Below are 18,645 nucleotides of genomic sequence, written 5' to 3' on the forward strand. Positions count from 1 at the left end.
TTTTAACTTCATCCCTAGGCTCTTCATCAATTTTCCAAAATTTACAAATTTATCCCCAACTTTTCAAAACTTAAGAAATGATCCCCAATTTTTCTAAGGCTTGTAGAATACTTCCTTCATCATTTCCAACCCATATATAATTTTTTCATAATTTTTCTCACTCAAACCATTCATGGCCAAAATTTAAAGAACAAATTCTAGAAAGATTAAACATGTTCTAATCATCTTTCATGCTAGAATATGAATCAACTACCTCACAAACATCAAAATCCATCATTAATTTCATGATCCCTTATATGAACACAAACCCTTAAATTTGGGATCTTTGAACACCAACAAGATTACCATGCAATATTGGTACCAAAAGATAAAGTTTTTCACGAATAACAATTTTCTATTTGCAACTTACTCCAAATCCTAAGTAAATTACTTGAAATTTGAGTTGAATCTTTTCCTTACCTTGAGAGAGAACCCACGGCTGATTTGGAGAAGAAGATAGCAAGTTTGGGTGCATTCATCTTATTTTACTCTATATTCCACTATAAATGAATATTATATTCATTTAATTGTGATATGACCAAATCACTCTTAATGAATCTTCCTATTTACCATAAAACCATGACAACTCATCCTTATCATAATTCAAAGTCAAAGATGAAATATTTTGACTTTAAATTTTTGAATTTTCCAATGAAATTTCAAAACTTGCATTTCAGTCACTAAATTCTTCTGTTTCGATAAAATCTAAAAAATTGCATATTTCCATACCAAATTTATCTGATCCAAAATATTAAAATAATATTTCCAATTATTTTATAACATCCTTCAAATTTTTGTAAAATTCCAACTCGATCCGAATTACCGATTCCTTATCGGCTTTAACCCTTTCTAGTTTTTCTTTACTAAAATTCCAAATCCAAAAATATGATTTCTATAAAATTCCACTCTCAAGAGTAAACCATCCATTCATGGAACAAAATTATTTTTAGGAAATTTATCCCTTAATTCCTCAAACTTTTCCCAAGTTTTATACTTTGGCCATCAAACTTCCAAAATTTACATTTTGGTCATTATCTAAATTTTTGGGGTATTACAATTCTCCCCTCCTTAATAAAATTCGTCCTCGAATTTTAAAACTTTCTATGAAAACCCTAACTTCCTTTTTCCCTTGAAAGCTCATAACCCTACTTTAGGGTTATTCGGACTAGTAAGACGTGCCCACGCCTTAATTATAGACTTCTTCTGGTCTTGCCAACTTATTGAATTCCAATTTTTCCTCCTTAATTTGAGGATTTTGCGAAGCTCATGCTAATCATTAGATTTTGAACTTCTTTAGTCAAAATCTTTAACTTGATATGAATTTATCGACTTTACACATCTTCATATCATCCTCTCTTTTACAATAAATGTCCTCGACTTTATAATTTTGTTAGATCACTTTTATCAAAGAAATCGTCTTGCTACACAGTTCTTTGATTTATTGAACCAAGATCCGTATTGGCTTTTCTTCATAAATCAAATATATTCAAATCTCAATTTCCTCTGATGCAATGACATGTGAAAGATCCAATCGATATTTTCTAAGCATCAACACATGAACAACATTGTGAACTTTGACTAACTTCAAATGTAACACCCCCAACCCGTATCCGACCCGGATACGAGTCCGAAGTGTCACATTGACTTTTAAAACCTTGACTCTCAAGAAAAATCCCGGGAAATTTAAAACTTTATTTAAAAACAAAATACAGACTTTATCAGAGTGCTCGTACTTAATGACTTATTACATGCCAACACTTTATACATAACCAAAAACATACTTTGTCAAATATTTCTGATCTGATCTTTTGGTAAGGAAAACTGACCTGTCTTGCTCCGCAACACTCCTTACTCTTCTCGAAACCTACGTGTGAAACAATCACACGCTAAGTCGAAGACTTAGTGAGGCATAACCACTTATAATGCACTCTAAAACATATATTGATACATGCATGTTCTGTTCTATCATGTTATAGCAATTTCATGTCTTTTTCATATCGTATAAATTCATATCAGATTAATTGTAGTAAATACATACATACACATAATCAATCATTAACAGTTTATCATATAATCACATACTATTTCAATCAAACTCTATACACATACAACATCATATCATTTCTATAGCATTTATCATACCACTAACTTATATTTGTTCATATCTCTGGATTAGCCCATGTACATATGTGAGAACTATCGATATGTGAGTCTATAGAGGTTGTGCACTATGCTGTCACCACAGCTCGTATAAATGCACCGAAGTGCCCCGTAGAATTGCACCGTAGTGCCCGTAGAATTGCACCGTAGTGCCCGTAGAATGATGTCCCTAAGGACCACGTAGAATTCCTTAAGATCATATATATACTATGGATCAAGTATGTGTCTTTCAAGACTTCACACAGGTTCCAAAGGATATACATATGTCCTAAAGAACCGAATAAACCCTCGACTCTTGGCATGCCAACTATACCCCTAGCTCTCATGACACATAACATGGGCGTTATCATTTATTTCATTTCAAATATACACATACACTTGTAATTCCCTTTCACATATCACGTATCACATAGTTTCTTTTCATATGATCACATAGTCACGTAGTTCATTTACCCGTAGATCATTTCCATATAATTCACATGTCACATATGTCATGTTTTCATATAATTTCTATCATTTCTCACCCAATCACATTTATTCATATAAACATACTTATCATATCTTGTTCACATAAGATCATATACTTCATATAATATATCGAAACACCTAGAACACTTTCCCGTAGCTTATAGTCATAAGTTTTGTCTCGTAACATATACTTGTTTTCACATATATATATATTTCCTATCAATTCTTATACCATAACATAATTCCTTTAACATACATAACATATCATGTAACATTATAATAGAAATACTTATAAGTCATATCACTTAAAGCACATATATTTATTGTCACGTTGCTTATATCTTAATCGTATGCCTTCTCTTAAACATCTATATATATTCACATGTCACATATGTCATGTTTTCATATAATTTCTATCATTTCTCACCCAATCACCTTTATTCATATATCTCATTTCATTTCATTTCATATCTATCTATATATATATATATCCTCAAGATTATCCTAATATAAATCATATAGCACTCTATATTTCGTATTCATCTAGGGCAGACTTATAACATATTTCACTTCTATTATTTCTATATATAATCTAATCTGTTACTTAATTCAATTTCATATTGCTCTTATAATCTTCTCCTATAACTTCACAAATTTCCATCATTCAACCCATGTGTTATAGTTTTATTTGAACCTATGAATCTTTCCCATCTAGCTTATCTTATACGTTCATCTTATCATTTATGTTCAAATCCCCTAGTTGGTGTACTATTTTCACTTCCTCCTATAGATCAATATTATCCATTTTTTTCACTTATCATGTAAAAATATATTATATTTGCTATGATCACATAGTTTATATCTCATACTTTGCTTTCTTATGTTCACCTATATCATGTCATATGGCTTATATCTTTCTCATGCAGTCACATAGTTCAGTTTCACATTTGTATATATATATATATACCTTATATAGCACATACTTCTCATAACATTACATTCAAAAGCATGTCAACCCATATATTCATGCCTACATACAATTCATGTCATTCATAAACGTATAATATATTCATGCATTCTAACATAGGAAATAGACTTGTCGCAAGTCTTGTTTCCATTTAGCACCATCAACTAACTAATATGCACTCACCTGGCCTCATTAGCCAATTCCAATCTCTTATCTTTCCCTTGATCGATCTTACTTGCCAAACGTTCCGGAATTTCTTTATGCGTAGAATCTACATAAATGTACATTTCGTGACAATCATTAGATACCTACACCTTCTAATTGGATACTAGCAACTAACACGAACTTATTAAACCCATAATCCCAATTTTCCTTTAGGGGGAATCGGTTCCCCCCCCCATGGGGGTATCGGTTCCCCTACGACATACTGGAAATTCATATTCGCTTGAAGGGGTATCGGTTCCCCTTGAATGGGTACCGATTCCCCCTTGCCCAAAAATCATATTTCAGCCCGAAAATCCTTCATTTTCAGCTCAACACATCATACTTCCTTCCCTTTAATATTCCTAACTTTCATACACATACTTAAACTCATTTCTACTCCATAATCCCTTCTTTAAACTCAAAATTCTATCTTCCATATAAGATTCAAAAATCATACCAAAATTCCAATGTGTTCTAATTCCAATTCTAACACTTCCTACCTCTTAATTTAATCCTTGACAAGTCAAATTCAACTTCACAATCTATTAACTCCTTCCATATCAAAAATTCACTTAAAAACTCATTTTTCTTAATTTCTCATAACTTGTTAATCTTTGAGGTTTAAGCCCCCCTAAAGCTTTCCTTAATCTTTCTTAATATCCCAAGAGTCAAAACAAGCTTTAAAACGAAAGAATTAACCAACTAAAATTAAACTTACCTTTATGAAGTAACCCACGGGAAGAAGAAGGAAGGAGAATGTAGCTTTCCAGATACTTCCTTACCCATCAGCTTATCTCTTTAAATAAGAGATAATTATCTTTTACATAAAAAGACCATAATACCCTTTCAATTCTTCCATAATTACCAAATAACCTTCAATATATATTCAAATAATCATTGAATTCTTTCATTCTTCTACTTTAGTCACCAAATTCTGAAACTTTACAATTTGGTCACTAACCCGGTATTGCGGATGTTACAAATCTCCCCTCCTTTTAAAAAAAATTCGTCCTCGAATTTTTCACTGAACAACTTAGTAAGAACATATCTTCTAATGTTCTTATGTTGCTTCCTTTACTTAATCTTTCTTTCTCTTAGTTCTTCAACTACCTTTTTCCTTTATACATCCTTATCATGTTACTTATCATATAATCAATAGCATCAGTTCTTATCACTCAAAATCCTTAATCAATCAAATTCTTTATCAATCTTTAATTACCTTATCACCATACCAAACTTGTATTTCGTCATCATTTGACCAAACACCACTTTAAATTTTCTTCAAGGTGATTAAACATATACTTTAAAGAGTCAAATAATATTTTTTCACATCACCTTGCACACTTGTCTTATTTCTATATCAAAATTGTCCTCTGCACTTCCATATTTATTGTATCTGATTCTTTTAAATCAATCCTTTTCCTTTCTTTATTCCTTCCTCCCTATACATAAATCATATATTTCCTTTCATATTCACATACTTTTATCTTATCACTTATACTCATCTTCATGTACCAATCTTCATTGCATCCTCATTACTCTGATAACCCATTTCTTATACATAACTTCATTCTTTATCATTCTTATACTTGTATTTTTCTTTCTGAAGGTTCCATGCAAATACTTATCTCAGTTTCTACATCATAGTTATCTGCTCAGAATATACAATCATATTCAAATTCACATCATACTCAATTAACTCAACTTTACCTTTTTCCTTCAATCTTATTATTCTATCACTTTTACTCTAACAGCTAGTCAATAATATATGTTCAATCTAGGGTACAAACCCTAATCCACCAAACACATACATCCTGTCAAATCGAAATTATAAAAAAAAAATTCACTTACTCAACTTATCAATTCCACCTCTATTCTCTTATATCCCGAAATTTCTTTTATTCAAACTCAACATTCTGACTTCCTGTGTCCTATAATTTTGATCATCAATATACACATTCTCAAACTCTTCTTATCAATCCTCAGCTTTACTTAAATATACAAATTCTTACTTCCTTTTTCCTTTACTATACCTCATTATTATGATCCAAATATGCAACTGTATCCAGATCCATTGCAGATCTGGTTATCATATCCAGACAATATCTTATAATCTTATAATTCCAGTACATTTTTATCACATACTCTAGTTGGCCAAGGCTAACTCTTTCCATCTTAACCGCAAACCCTTATCATAAACATACTCTTGTTTATGCGCAATATTATCACTTCGTTCCAAACTCATAAGCTCTGACATATACATCTTATACGCTTGTCACTGATGCACTTATCCTTGAGTTCTTCTATACGTAATCATCACGTCATTAGATCTTTTTAATATTCTTATGGTGACACCCGTTCACCATATTCTATCTTATTCACATAATAGCAAAACTACTCTACATCACTTTTCCGATTCCAACCGATGAAAATTTTCTATCATCATTCAGATATGATTTCAGCTTTCTGAAATCAACTTTTGATCTTACTAGGCTTTTTCCTGAGGTGTCCGCTCTTCATCCTGCCTGGCCAGGGCAAGTGAATAGCTATCACCATCAGGAATATCACCTTTCACTTACTTCGAAATTATCACGATCGGATTTCTACTGTATTAAACTATTCTTATCTTATTAACAAGACAACGTATTCCTTACACTATCAGATCAGAAATTTTTTCAATCTATGTTGGCATGTACACCTTTTATTACCTTTTGGACTTCGGTTTATTCCGAGAATCGGCTAAACCATAGCTCTGATACCATTAAATGTAACACCCCCAACCCGTATCCGACCCGGATACGAGTCCGAAGTGTCACATTGACTTTTAAAACCTTGACTCTCAAGAAAAATCCCGGGAAATTTAAAACTTTATTTAAAAACAAAATACAGACTTTATCAGAGTGCTCGTACTTAATGACTTATTACATGCCAACACTTTATACATAACCAAAAACATACTTTGTCAAATATTTCTGATCTGATCTTTTGGTAAGGAAAACTGACCTGTCTTGCTCCGCAACACTCCTTAATCTTCTCGAAACCTACGTGTGAAACAATCACACGCTAAGTCGAAGACTTAGTGAGGCATAACCACTTATAATGCACTCTAAAACATATATTGATACATGCATGTTCTGTTCTATCATGTTATAGCAATTTCATGTCTTTTTCATATCGTATAAATTCATATCAGATTAATTGTAGTAAATACATACATACACATAATCAATCATTAACAGTTTATCATATAATCACATACTATTTCAATCAAACTCTATACACATACAACATCATATCATTTCTATAGCATTTATCATACCCACTAACTTATATTTGTTCATATCTCTGGATTAGCCCATGTACATATGTGAGAACTATCGATATGTGAGTCTATAGAGGTTGTGCACTATGTTGTCACCACAGCTCGTATAAATGCACCGAAGTGCCCCGTAGAATTGCACCGTAGTGCCCGTAGAATTGCACCGTAGTGCCCGTAGAATGATGTCCCTAAGGACCACGTAGAATTCCTTAAGAATCATATACATATACTATGGATCAAGTATGTGTCTTTCAAGACTTCACACAGGTTCCAAAGGATATACATATGTCCTAAAGAACCGAATAAACCCTCGACTCTTGGCATGCCAACTATACCCCTAGCTCTCATGACACATAACATGGGCGTTATCATTTATTTCATTTCAAATATACATACACTTGTAATTCCCTTTCACATATCACGTATCACATAGTTTCTTTTCATATGATCACATAGTCACGTAGTTCATTTACCCGTAGATCATTTCCATATAATTCACATGTCACATATGTCATGTTTTCATATAATTTCTATCATTTCTCACCCAATCACATTTATTCATATAAACATACTTATCATATCTTGTTCACATAAGATCATATACTTCATATAATATATCGAAACACCTAGAACACTTTCCCGTAGCTTATAGTCATAAGTTTTGTCTCGTAACATATACTTGTTTTCACATATATAATATTCCTATCAATTCTTATACCAGAACAAATTCCTTTAACATACATAACATATCATGTAACATTATAATAGAAATACTTATAAGTCATATCACTTAAAGCACATATATTTATTGTCACATTGCTTATATCTTAATCGTATGCCTTCTCTTAAACATCTATATATATTCACATGTCACATATGTCATGTTTTCATATAATTTCTATCATTTCTCACCCAATCACCTTTATTCATATATCTCATTTCATTTCATATCTATCTATATATATATATATATCCTCAAGATTATCCTAATATAAATCATATAGCACTCTTATATTTCGTATTCATCTAGGGCAGACTTATAAATATTTCACTTCTATTATTTCTATATATAATCTAATCTGTTACTTAATTCAATTTCATATTGCTCTTATAATCTTCTCCTATAACTTCACAAATTTCCATCATTCAACCCATGTGTTATAGTTTTATTTGAACCTATGAATCTTTCCCATCTAGCTTATCTTATACGTTCATCTTATCATTTATGTTCAAATCCCCTAGTTGGTGTACTATTTTCACTTCCTCCTATAGATCAATATTATCCATTTTATTTCACTTATCATGTAAAAATAATTATATTTTGCTATGATCACATAGTTTATCTCATACTTTGCTTTCTTATGTTCACCTATATCATGTCATATGGCTTATATCTTTCTCATGCAGTCACATAGTTCAGTTTCACATTTGTATATATATATATATACCTTATATAGCACATACTTCTCATAACATTACATTCAAAAGCATGTCAACCCATATATTCATGCCTACATACAATTCATGTCATTCATAAACGTATAATCATATATTCATGCATTCTAACATAGGAAATAGACTTGTCGCAAGTCTTGTTTCCATTTAGCACCATCAACTAACTAATATGCACTCACCTGGCCTCATTAGCCAATTCCAATCTCTTATCTTTCCCTTGATCGATCTTACTTGCCAAACGTTCCGGAATTTCTTTATGCGTAGAATCTACATAAATGTACATTTCGTGACAATCATTAGATACCTACACCTTCTAATTGGATACTAGCAACTAACACGAACTTATTAAACCCATAATCCCAATTTCCTTTAGGGGGAATCGGTTCCCCCCCATGGGGTATCGGTTCCCTACGACATACTGGAAATTCATATTCGCTTGAAGGGGTATCGGTTCCCCTTGAATGGGTACCGATTCCCCTTGCCCAGAAATCATATTTCAGCCCGAAAATCCTTCATTTTCAGCTCAACACATCATACTTCCTTCCCTTTAATATTCCTAACTTTCACACATACTTAAACTCATTTCTACTCCATAATCCCTTCTTTAAACTCAAAATTCTATCTTCCATATAAGATTCAAAAATCATACCAAAATTCCAATGTGTTCTAATTCCAATTCTAACACTTCCTACCTCTTAATTTAATCCTTGACAAGTCAAATTCAACTTCACAATCTATTAACTCCTTCCATATCAAAAATTCACTTAAAAACTCATTTTTCTTAATTTCTCATAACTTGTTAATCTTTGAGGTTTAAGCCCCCTAAAGCTTTCCTTAATCTTTCTTAATATCCCAAGAGTCAAAACAAGCTTTAAAACGAAAGAATTAACCAACTAAAATTAAACTTACCTTTATGAAGTAACCCACGGGAAGAAGAAGGAAGGAGAATGTAGCTTTCCAGATACTTCCTTACCCATCAGCTTATCTCTTTAAATAAGAGATAATTATCTTTTACATAAAAAGACCATAATACCCTTTCAATTCTTCCATAATTACCAAATAACCTTCAATATATATTCAAATAATCATTGAATTCTTTCATTCTTCTACTTTAGTCACCAAATTCTGAAACTTTACAATTTGGTCACTAACCCGGTATTGCGGATGTTACATCAAATCTCAATTACCTTTGAAATTAATGCTAACTGATAAACCATCAGTTCAATCTCTTTGTAAATATCTCATAAGATCCAATAAATCTTAGACTTATATTTCCCTTGCGTTTAGAACGCAATTTTTTTTTTCCAATGCGATACTTTAAGAAAACTTTATCACCAATAAAAATATTCCAATCTCTTTTCACTTCAAGTCTACATAAGACTTTTGCCGATCAAATATCATATTGATATTATCTTGAATTATCTTTACTTTATCCTCAACATCTTTCAATAAATCTGGTCCAACAAGATTTCGTTCTTTTAATTCGAACCCATTCAATGGTGTTCGACATTTTCTCCCTTATAAAACTTCATACTGAGCCATCTTATAACTCAATTGATAACTGTCATGGTAGAAAAATCCTACTAAAATCAAATACTTTCTTTTCCCATGATTCCTTGGAATCAATCATACATGCACATAACATATCTTCTAATATATGAATAGTATTTTCTGACTTACCATCCGTCTATGGATGAAAGATCATACTGAAATTTAATCAAATACCCAAAACTTTATGCAAATATTTCCAAAATCTTTAAGTAACTTTGGATATATGTCCGATATAATGGATACTAACATTCCATGTAATCGAACTATTTCCTTGATATACAACTCTGTATATTTATCTAATGCATAGTTCATTCGCATCGAGATGAAATGTGCCGATTTAATTGACTGGCCACTATCACCCAAATGAAATCTTTTTTTAGTTGATATCAAAGGTAATCCATTAACAAAATTCATAGTGGCTTTTGTACCACTTCTACTCTAGAATAGAAATCAGTTGTAACAATTACAAAAGCACTTTATGCTCAGCTTTTACTTGTTGACATGTCAAACATGTAGCAACAAACTCCGTAATGTTTTTTTATACCTGGCCACCAAAATGACTCTTTACATCCTGATACATTTTATTCCCACTTGTATACATAGTCAGTAGACTATAATGTGTCTGAGAGAAAATATCTTTCTTCAATTCATCATTATATGGAATATCGATTCTTCATCGATAATACAAACATCTATCTGAGTTGACTTCAAAGTCTTTAGTCTCACCTTTTTCCACTAGTGAAATCTTTTCCAAGCATATGTCATCTTTCCTTTGTAGCTCTATTATCCGATTCATAAGCATTGGCTTTATTTAATTCAGCCAATAATGCACCATTTTCTTTTAACAATAGTCGCACATCCATAGCTCGCAAAACTGCAAAAGTTTCCCGACTAAGTGCATCTTCCACAACATTTGCTTTACCCGAATGATAATTAATGATCAAATCATAATCCTTTAAAAATTCTATTCATCTCTGTGTCTCAAATTAAGCTCTTTTTGAGTCAACAGCTATTTCAAACTCTTATGATCCGTGTAGTTGTGGCATCTCTCATCATACAAATAATGACGCCAAATCTTTAGAGCAAAAACAACCAATGCTAACTTAAGATCATGACTATAATAATTCCTCTCATGCGTCTTTAATTATCGAGAAGCATAGGCTATCACCTTACCTTCTAGCATAAGTACACAATCCAAACCATTATGAGATGTATCACTATACACCCCATACTATTTGTCCGATTCTGCTTATATCAACATTGGTGCTTCTGTTAAAAATCTTCTTTAGAGTTTTAAAACTCTCTTGACATTTCTCGGTCCAAGCAAATGAAACATCCTTTCTCAAGAGCTTGGCCAAAGGATAAGCAACCATCGAAAAGTTTTTCACAAACCTTCGATAATAACCAACAAGTCCCAAAAACTTCATACCTCTGAACATTCTTTGGAGGTTTGCACTCCAATATTGCTTGATTTTTTTTACCTTCCGTCGAGATAACATAACCAAGAAAAGTAACTTCTAATAGCCAAAACTCACACTTTGACATTTTGGCATATAACTTTTTACCCTTAGTTACCTCGAGCACAATACGAATATGAACATCATGCTCTATCTTTGTATTTGAGTATACTCGAATGTCATCAATACAGACCACCTCAAACTAATTTAAATAACGTTGAAATACTCAATTCATCAAAATCCATGAATGATGCTAAAGCATTTATCAAACCAAACGGCATTACTACAAACTCGTAGTGTCTATACCGTTTTCTGTAACCTATATTTGTAGCATCATCCTCTTTAATATTTAACTGATGATATCCCATTCGCAGACTGATTTTAGAAAACATTATTGCTCCTTTAAAGCTGATCAGCAAGTCAGCAATCCTCAAAATAGGATATTTGTTCTTGATAGTTACTTTGTTTAACTATCGATATTCTATGCATAATCGCATAGATCCATTTTTTTTAAACAACACCAGTTCACTCCAAGGTGAAACATTCAGTCTAATGCATCCTCAATCTAACGGTTCTTGCAATTGGTTCTTTATTATCTTAACTCAATTGCAACCATTCAATATGAATCCATAGATACATGATTCATGCCTTGATAACCATCAATATTGAATTCCACCTCTCAATCTAGAGGTAATCAATATATTAAATCTAAAAATACATATGAAAATTCCCAAGTTATGGAAATATCATATGATCTTACTTCAGATACTTGAGTATCTATCACCTTAGCTACAAAAGCTATTCATCCTTTAATCGCAACCCTTAATCGCAACCATTTCTAATATCCTTATTCATGATTTTACCTTTTTCATCAATCATTAAATATTCTTTTTTTCTCCGCATTTTAAAAATTAATTGCTTCTTGCGACTATTAACCCGACCTTAATGCAGAGACAATCAACTTCTGATCAAAATGATCTAAAACTCGTTAATGATAATCCCATAAGATTCACCATTAACATAAGCTCTTGAATCTTTATCAGACATTTATTATTTGTCCGTGTAACACTTGTATCATGACCGTGACCATGACCTATGGTCTTCCACAATAATCACTTAATGTCAAATAGAATTGAATATCTACTTTAGAATTCCTTATTTCATTCTTAAGGAAATCTATAAAACTTTTCCAGATCCAAATAATATTTCCGAACAGTTGAAACATTTTATATCTCAAATGAAAGTTTCAATGTTCACATCGTTCAATAAGAAAACTTGATAAATTTGTAGCAATAACTTCATATTAGTTAATGCTAAAATCACACTATTAAACAAATTTACTATTTTTCATCTCACTACGAACCTGACACTTTTCAAGTTCTTGAGAATCAATCTCGATCTATACAATAATTCATTGTAGCATGGAAGGGTTAGACAATCCATTTATCCATTATTCCATATTTACCTTTACAAGGTAACTCTATCCAGTTTTAATGGACTTGATATCTATTCCCAATCTAACTCATAATCATTTGATTCACTAATAACTCAGCTTTCTGTAACCTTTTAACGGAAATCATATTTACCGCTTACTTATTTCCTCTTACTCAATTCAACAATGATTTAAACAATTCAATGCTAAATATTTCTCACTATTTAAGCTTACCTGGAGAAACCTCAGAATCATCACTAGATTCAAAAATCTCTTCTAAATCCTCATTCGATTCAACTTTTCTTATAAGTCATTCAAACTTTTTTTAATTGATTCTTCCATTCAGAATCTTCATTAAAAACTGGGCATTTCTTCCACAATCTGGAGAAAAATCCCTTACAAATTCCACCCTTCTAAGGTGTTTTACATAAATCATATTAGTCCCTTTTGTCAATTTCAATCTTGACCTTCTTTTAAACAATTTTGACTTTCTTACCTTTTTCTTTAATTTCCAACATCTGATCATAGTCAGATTCATCATACATATTAAAGAGTAACTTTACTCCTAATAATCATCATCACAGTATATTACAACTATCAGTAACTTTTGACATCCTAGTGGCATGTATACATTTTTTTTAACTCAAACAACCTCGGTTTAGTCCTAGAATCGGCTAAACATGTAGCTCTGATGCCAATAAATGTAACACCCATAACCCGTATAATTATACCTATACAGATTATAGATGTTATCCGAATGTCTAAAACCATTTTACGATTCAAAAGCGATTTAAAATTTATTTTCTTAAAATAGTAATGATATTATAAAAATATCATATCATAATATTTAATTATAACAAATTTAATCCAAAAGATTTTTTATGAATAGTGAATAGTACCGTGAACAGTGTATCGTGAACAGTAGGGGCATCGATACCTGTAGCAGGGGAATCGATACCCTTTAACATTCTGAAAATTTTGCTTAAAACCGTGGTTACTGTTCATGCTACAGACTTTCGAAAATACACATAAGTTCATAAAATTCCATTTTTTGTTCCAACTTAATTCAACAAAACAAATAAAACATAATAATTACATGCCACTAATTTAATCTACATTACATCTTAGGATGTCTTACTGATATAGAAATATACTTCTCGATCTTTGATGACGTTGTAAACTCTTTATTCCATTACTGGCTTTTTACCTACACGTGAAAATCATCACACGCTAAGTATATACTTAGTGAGGCAATTAAAACATTTAACAGTGCAATACAATTCATGCATGATTTTCAATGTCCAAAATCCAAATGCCATAAAATCATTTTATGTGCATAACCAATATTTACCATGATAAAAAATATAAAACCTCTTACCATTATCCCATAAGCTCGTAAGCTTATTTTATCAAAATACTTACCATTTAAATTCCATAAGCTCGTAAGCTTATTTTACCAATATACTTGCCATTATTCCATAAGCTCGTAAGCTTATTTTACCTGGTTACCATTTATTAACCAATAAACCATAATCCATAGCCCATAGCCCATATTAAACCTTGAGGACCCTGGGTATTCGAGTAAAATACCTGCACCGTAGTGCTAAACCTGCACTAAGCTTACGTCATAATGCTAATCCGGACAATACACATAAGGTCGTGCCCACCACCTACACTAAGCTTACGCTATAGTGCTAATCCAGACAATAAACCTGCACTTAGTGTCCTTACACACTATAGTGCTATTATAAACCTGCAGCTGCTATACTCTATGGCATGCCAACTATACCCTGTCCCTCAATGATTTACTTGGGCATATAGTCTATTTTATTCAATCCATCATGGCAAAGTATATTATCAATATTACATTGGGCAGTTCATACCCGAAACATTCATGGTAAAACATCACATTTTTCATGATCAATGCATTTTAATTTCATACTATGACATTTCAATGTCATGTCGAAGTTATAAAAATACATATATCATGCTGATATAATAAGGTCGACTTATCGCAAGTCTTCCTGATGATGTATAAAACATCCATGTAGAATTTCATGCATGTATTGCACTCACCTTGACACTTTATATTTTGCCAAAATATAGCCTCACTATTGTTCCACAATAAACCCTTGATTTGCTTCAATCACAATCAATCATAATCTGTATAAATCACAAATTCATAATGATATCACAATTAACACTCATTTCAATTCCCTAACAACAATTTCCAGTATAGTACATCAATTATATAACACTTACACAACCACCCATCAATTTTCCAGAATTCAGACAACTTGTAGTACCTTTAAAGAATCAGTATTTGTATTGAGTACATACTGGAATTTAATTCCGTTTCTTCCATTGAAAACTAGACTCGAATCGAATCTATCCATGTAAATAACTCTTTCTAATTCATTCTTTACAATTTATGGTGAATTTTCAAAGTTGATCAACAAAATCTGTTTTATACAGAATTCTGTTGTCCGATTTTTCTGACATTTCCTCGGTTAATAATTCATATCTATTTGTATACAACTTGAAATTGATCTCCGTTTGTTTTAAACAAAACTAGATTCATATATGAACACAATAGAAAAAAAATAACCTCCAAATTATTTTTATATATGTTCTGGTGAATTTTCGAACCTACAGCCAATTCAGAATCTAACTGTTTCTTTTAACTTCATCCTAGGCTCTTCATCAATTTCCAAAATTTACGAATTTATCCCCAACTTTTCAAAACTTACAAAATGATCCCCAATTTTTCTAAGGCTTGTAGAACTTCCTTCATCATTTCCAACCCATATATAATTTTTTCATAATTTTTCTCACTCAAACCATTCATGGCCAAAATTTAAAGAACAAGTTCTAGAAAGATTAAACATGTTCTAATCATCTTTCATGCTAGAATATGAATCATCTACCTCACAAACATCAAAATCCATCATTAATTTCATGATCCCTTATATGAACACAAACCCCTCAAAATCATCAATAATCATCATTAATTTCAAAAACCATTGTATAACCCAAATTTCCAGATTTGGGGATATTTGAATCAAGCAAGATTACCATGCAATATTGGTACCAAAAGATAGAGTTTTTCGCATATAACAATTTTCTATTTATACCTACTCCAAATCCTAAGTAAATTACTTGAAATTTGATTTGAATCTTTTCCTTACCTTGAGAGACCCACGACTGATTTGGAGAAGAAGATAGCAAGTTTGGGTGCATTCATCTTATTTTACTCTATATTCCACTATAAATGAATATTATATTCATTTAATTGTGATATAACCAAATCACCCTTAATGAATCTTCCTATTTACCATAAAACTATGACAACTCATCCTTATCATAATTCAAAGTCAAAGATGAAATATTTTGATTTAAATTTCCAAATTTTCCCATGAAATTTCAAAACTTGCATTTCAGTCACTAAATTCCATTGTTTCGATTAAATCTGAAAAATTGCATATTTCCAGACCAAATTTATCTGATCCAAAATATTAAAATAATATTTCCAATTATTTTATAACATCCTTCAAATTTTTGTAAAATCCCAACTCGATCCGAATTATCGATTCCTTATCGGCTTTAACCCTTTATAGTTTTTCTTTACTAAAATTCCAAATCCAAAAAATATGATTTCTATAAAACTCCACTCTCAAGAGTCCATTCATGGAATAAAATTCTTTTTTAGGAAATTTATCCCTTAATTCCTCATTTTCCAAGTTTTATACTTTGGCCATCAAACTTCCAAAGTTTTCATTTTGGTCATTATCTAAATTTTTGGGGTATTACAGCTGTGATCCAAACTACTCGGCTACTCTGGTCTTAAGTCTCCACTTTCCTGTCAGAGGTCATGTCCTCGATAAGGGCTAAATCATTCAAATCAGATCTCAACTAGTCTACCCACTTCCTCCTTGGTCGTCCTCTCCTTCTGGTACCGTCGACTGTAATCGACTTACCCTCCTGACCGCATCTGATGGTTGTCGCCTAAGGACATGGCCAAACCACCTTAGTCTTCCCTCTCTCAATTTTTCGGATACAAGCACCACCCCAAGGACATCCTAATTGCAGTGTTTGGTGTCATGTCCCACAGAGTCTTACCATATGTCCATCGAAGCATTCTCATTTCTGCGGTTCCATCTTCCTTACGTGATCCTTCTTGATTGCCCACTCTGATTCATATAGCAGCGCTAGTCTTATTGTAATTCTATAAAATTTTCCCTTAAGTTTTAGAGGCACTTTCTTGTCACACAAAACTCCAGTAGCAGCCCTCCACTTTAGCCATCCTGCCTTATACGGTGTAACGTCATTATCTACCTCCATCTTTATGTATCATAGACCCTAGGTATTTGAAACAATCATTTGAGGGGAGAACGTGTCCTTCGATACAATCCTTTGATTTTGTTAAATTGATTTTAATATATAATCATAAAAAGAAATATAAATTTAATTTAAAAATATAAAAATCTTAAATTCTTTTTTTTTTAATCTTACATTAACTACAATTTAAATATATATATATAAACCAACAATTAAATTGTTTTAGTGATTTAGGTACTCTCAAACTATTTAATTGTTGAATTTGAATACACTCTTGGTCACTTTTAACTTTTCTGACCCTAGCTATAATAAAAGATATATACATAATGTTGCAGTTCAACTCACATTATGTCATTAATGACGTATGTTATCATTTTATTATATGATTAAATTTATTAAATTAAAATAAAATTTAAACTAAATTGATAGATTGTATAAGTAATGAAAATAAAATGTAATTATACTTTTTTGATAATCCTCATGTCAGTTTCCCTTCGAATGTTAATAGTATAACTTGATTGAAATCGTCTAATTAGTTAAATAATCTAATTAATAAGATTGAAATATCGATTATCAAATTCAAATCACTGTTATTAAATGGGGTGGTTACCCAATAAAAATATGGATGTTAGAATTTAGGCTGATGAAAAATTTAAGGATAAAGTTATAAAATGGTCCTTCAATTATAGGATATATTGTTGAGTCACCTTATTATTAAAAATAACAAAATGGTCACTCATTATTCATTATATTCTACTCATCCTTTTCGGTTAAAAAATTAATGATCGTCTGAGTTGGACATTAACGTGTTGACTGAGATATGATAGTAGTTTGAGATTATGATATTAGATTTATCATATCTTAATCAACATGTTAATATCCAACTCAGACGATTATTAATTTTTTAACGAAAAATGATGACTTTGAAAAAATGAATAGTTGAGTGACTATTTTGTAACTTTTAATAGTCGATAGACTCAACAAAATAACTTTTTAGTTGATGAATTATTTTGTAACTTTTAATAATTTGATTACTCAACAAAATAATATCTTATAATCGGAATCATTTGTGTACTTTTGAAATGTAACATAAAAAATATTTTTTTTGATAATTAAACATAAAATATGCTAAAAGAAATTAGGTGGGTATTTCTTTATTTATGTAGAAAAGGTTGAAAGTTGTATCATGGAAAACAAAAGGCAGAGATATAGATTCAACGTTTGACTTGGTTCTTCAACAATTTCAGAAGTAGGA

The sequence above is a fragment of the Hibiscus syriacus genome, unplaced genomic scaffold (genome assembly GCF_006381635.1).
Source record: "Hibiscus syriacus cultivar Baekdansim isolate YM2019G1 unplaced genomic scaffold, ASM638163v2 tig00111671_pilon, whole genome shotgun sequence".
Taxonomy (NCBI): Eukaryota; Viridiplantae; Streptophyta; class Magnoliopsida; order Malvales; family Malvaceae; genus Hibiscus; species Hibiscus syriacus.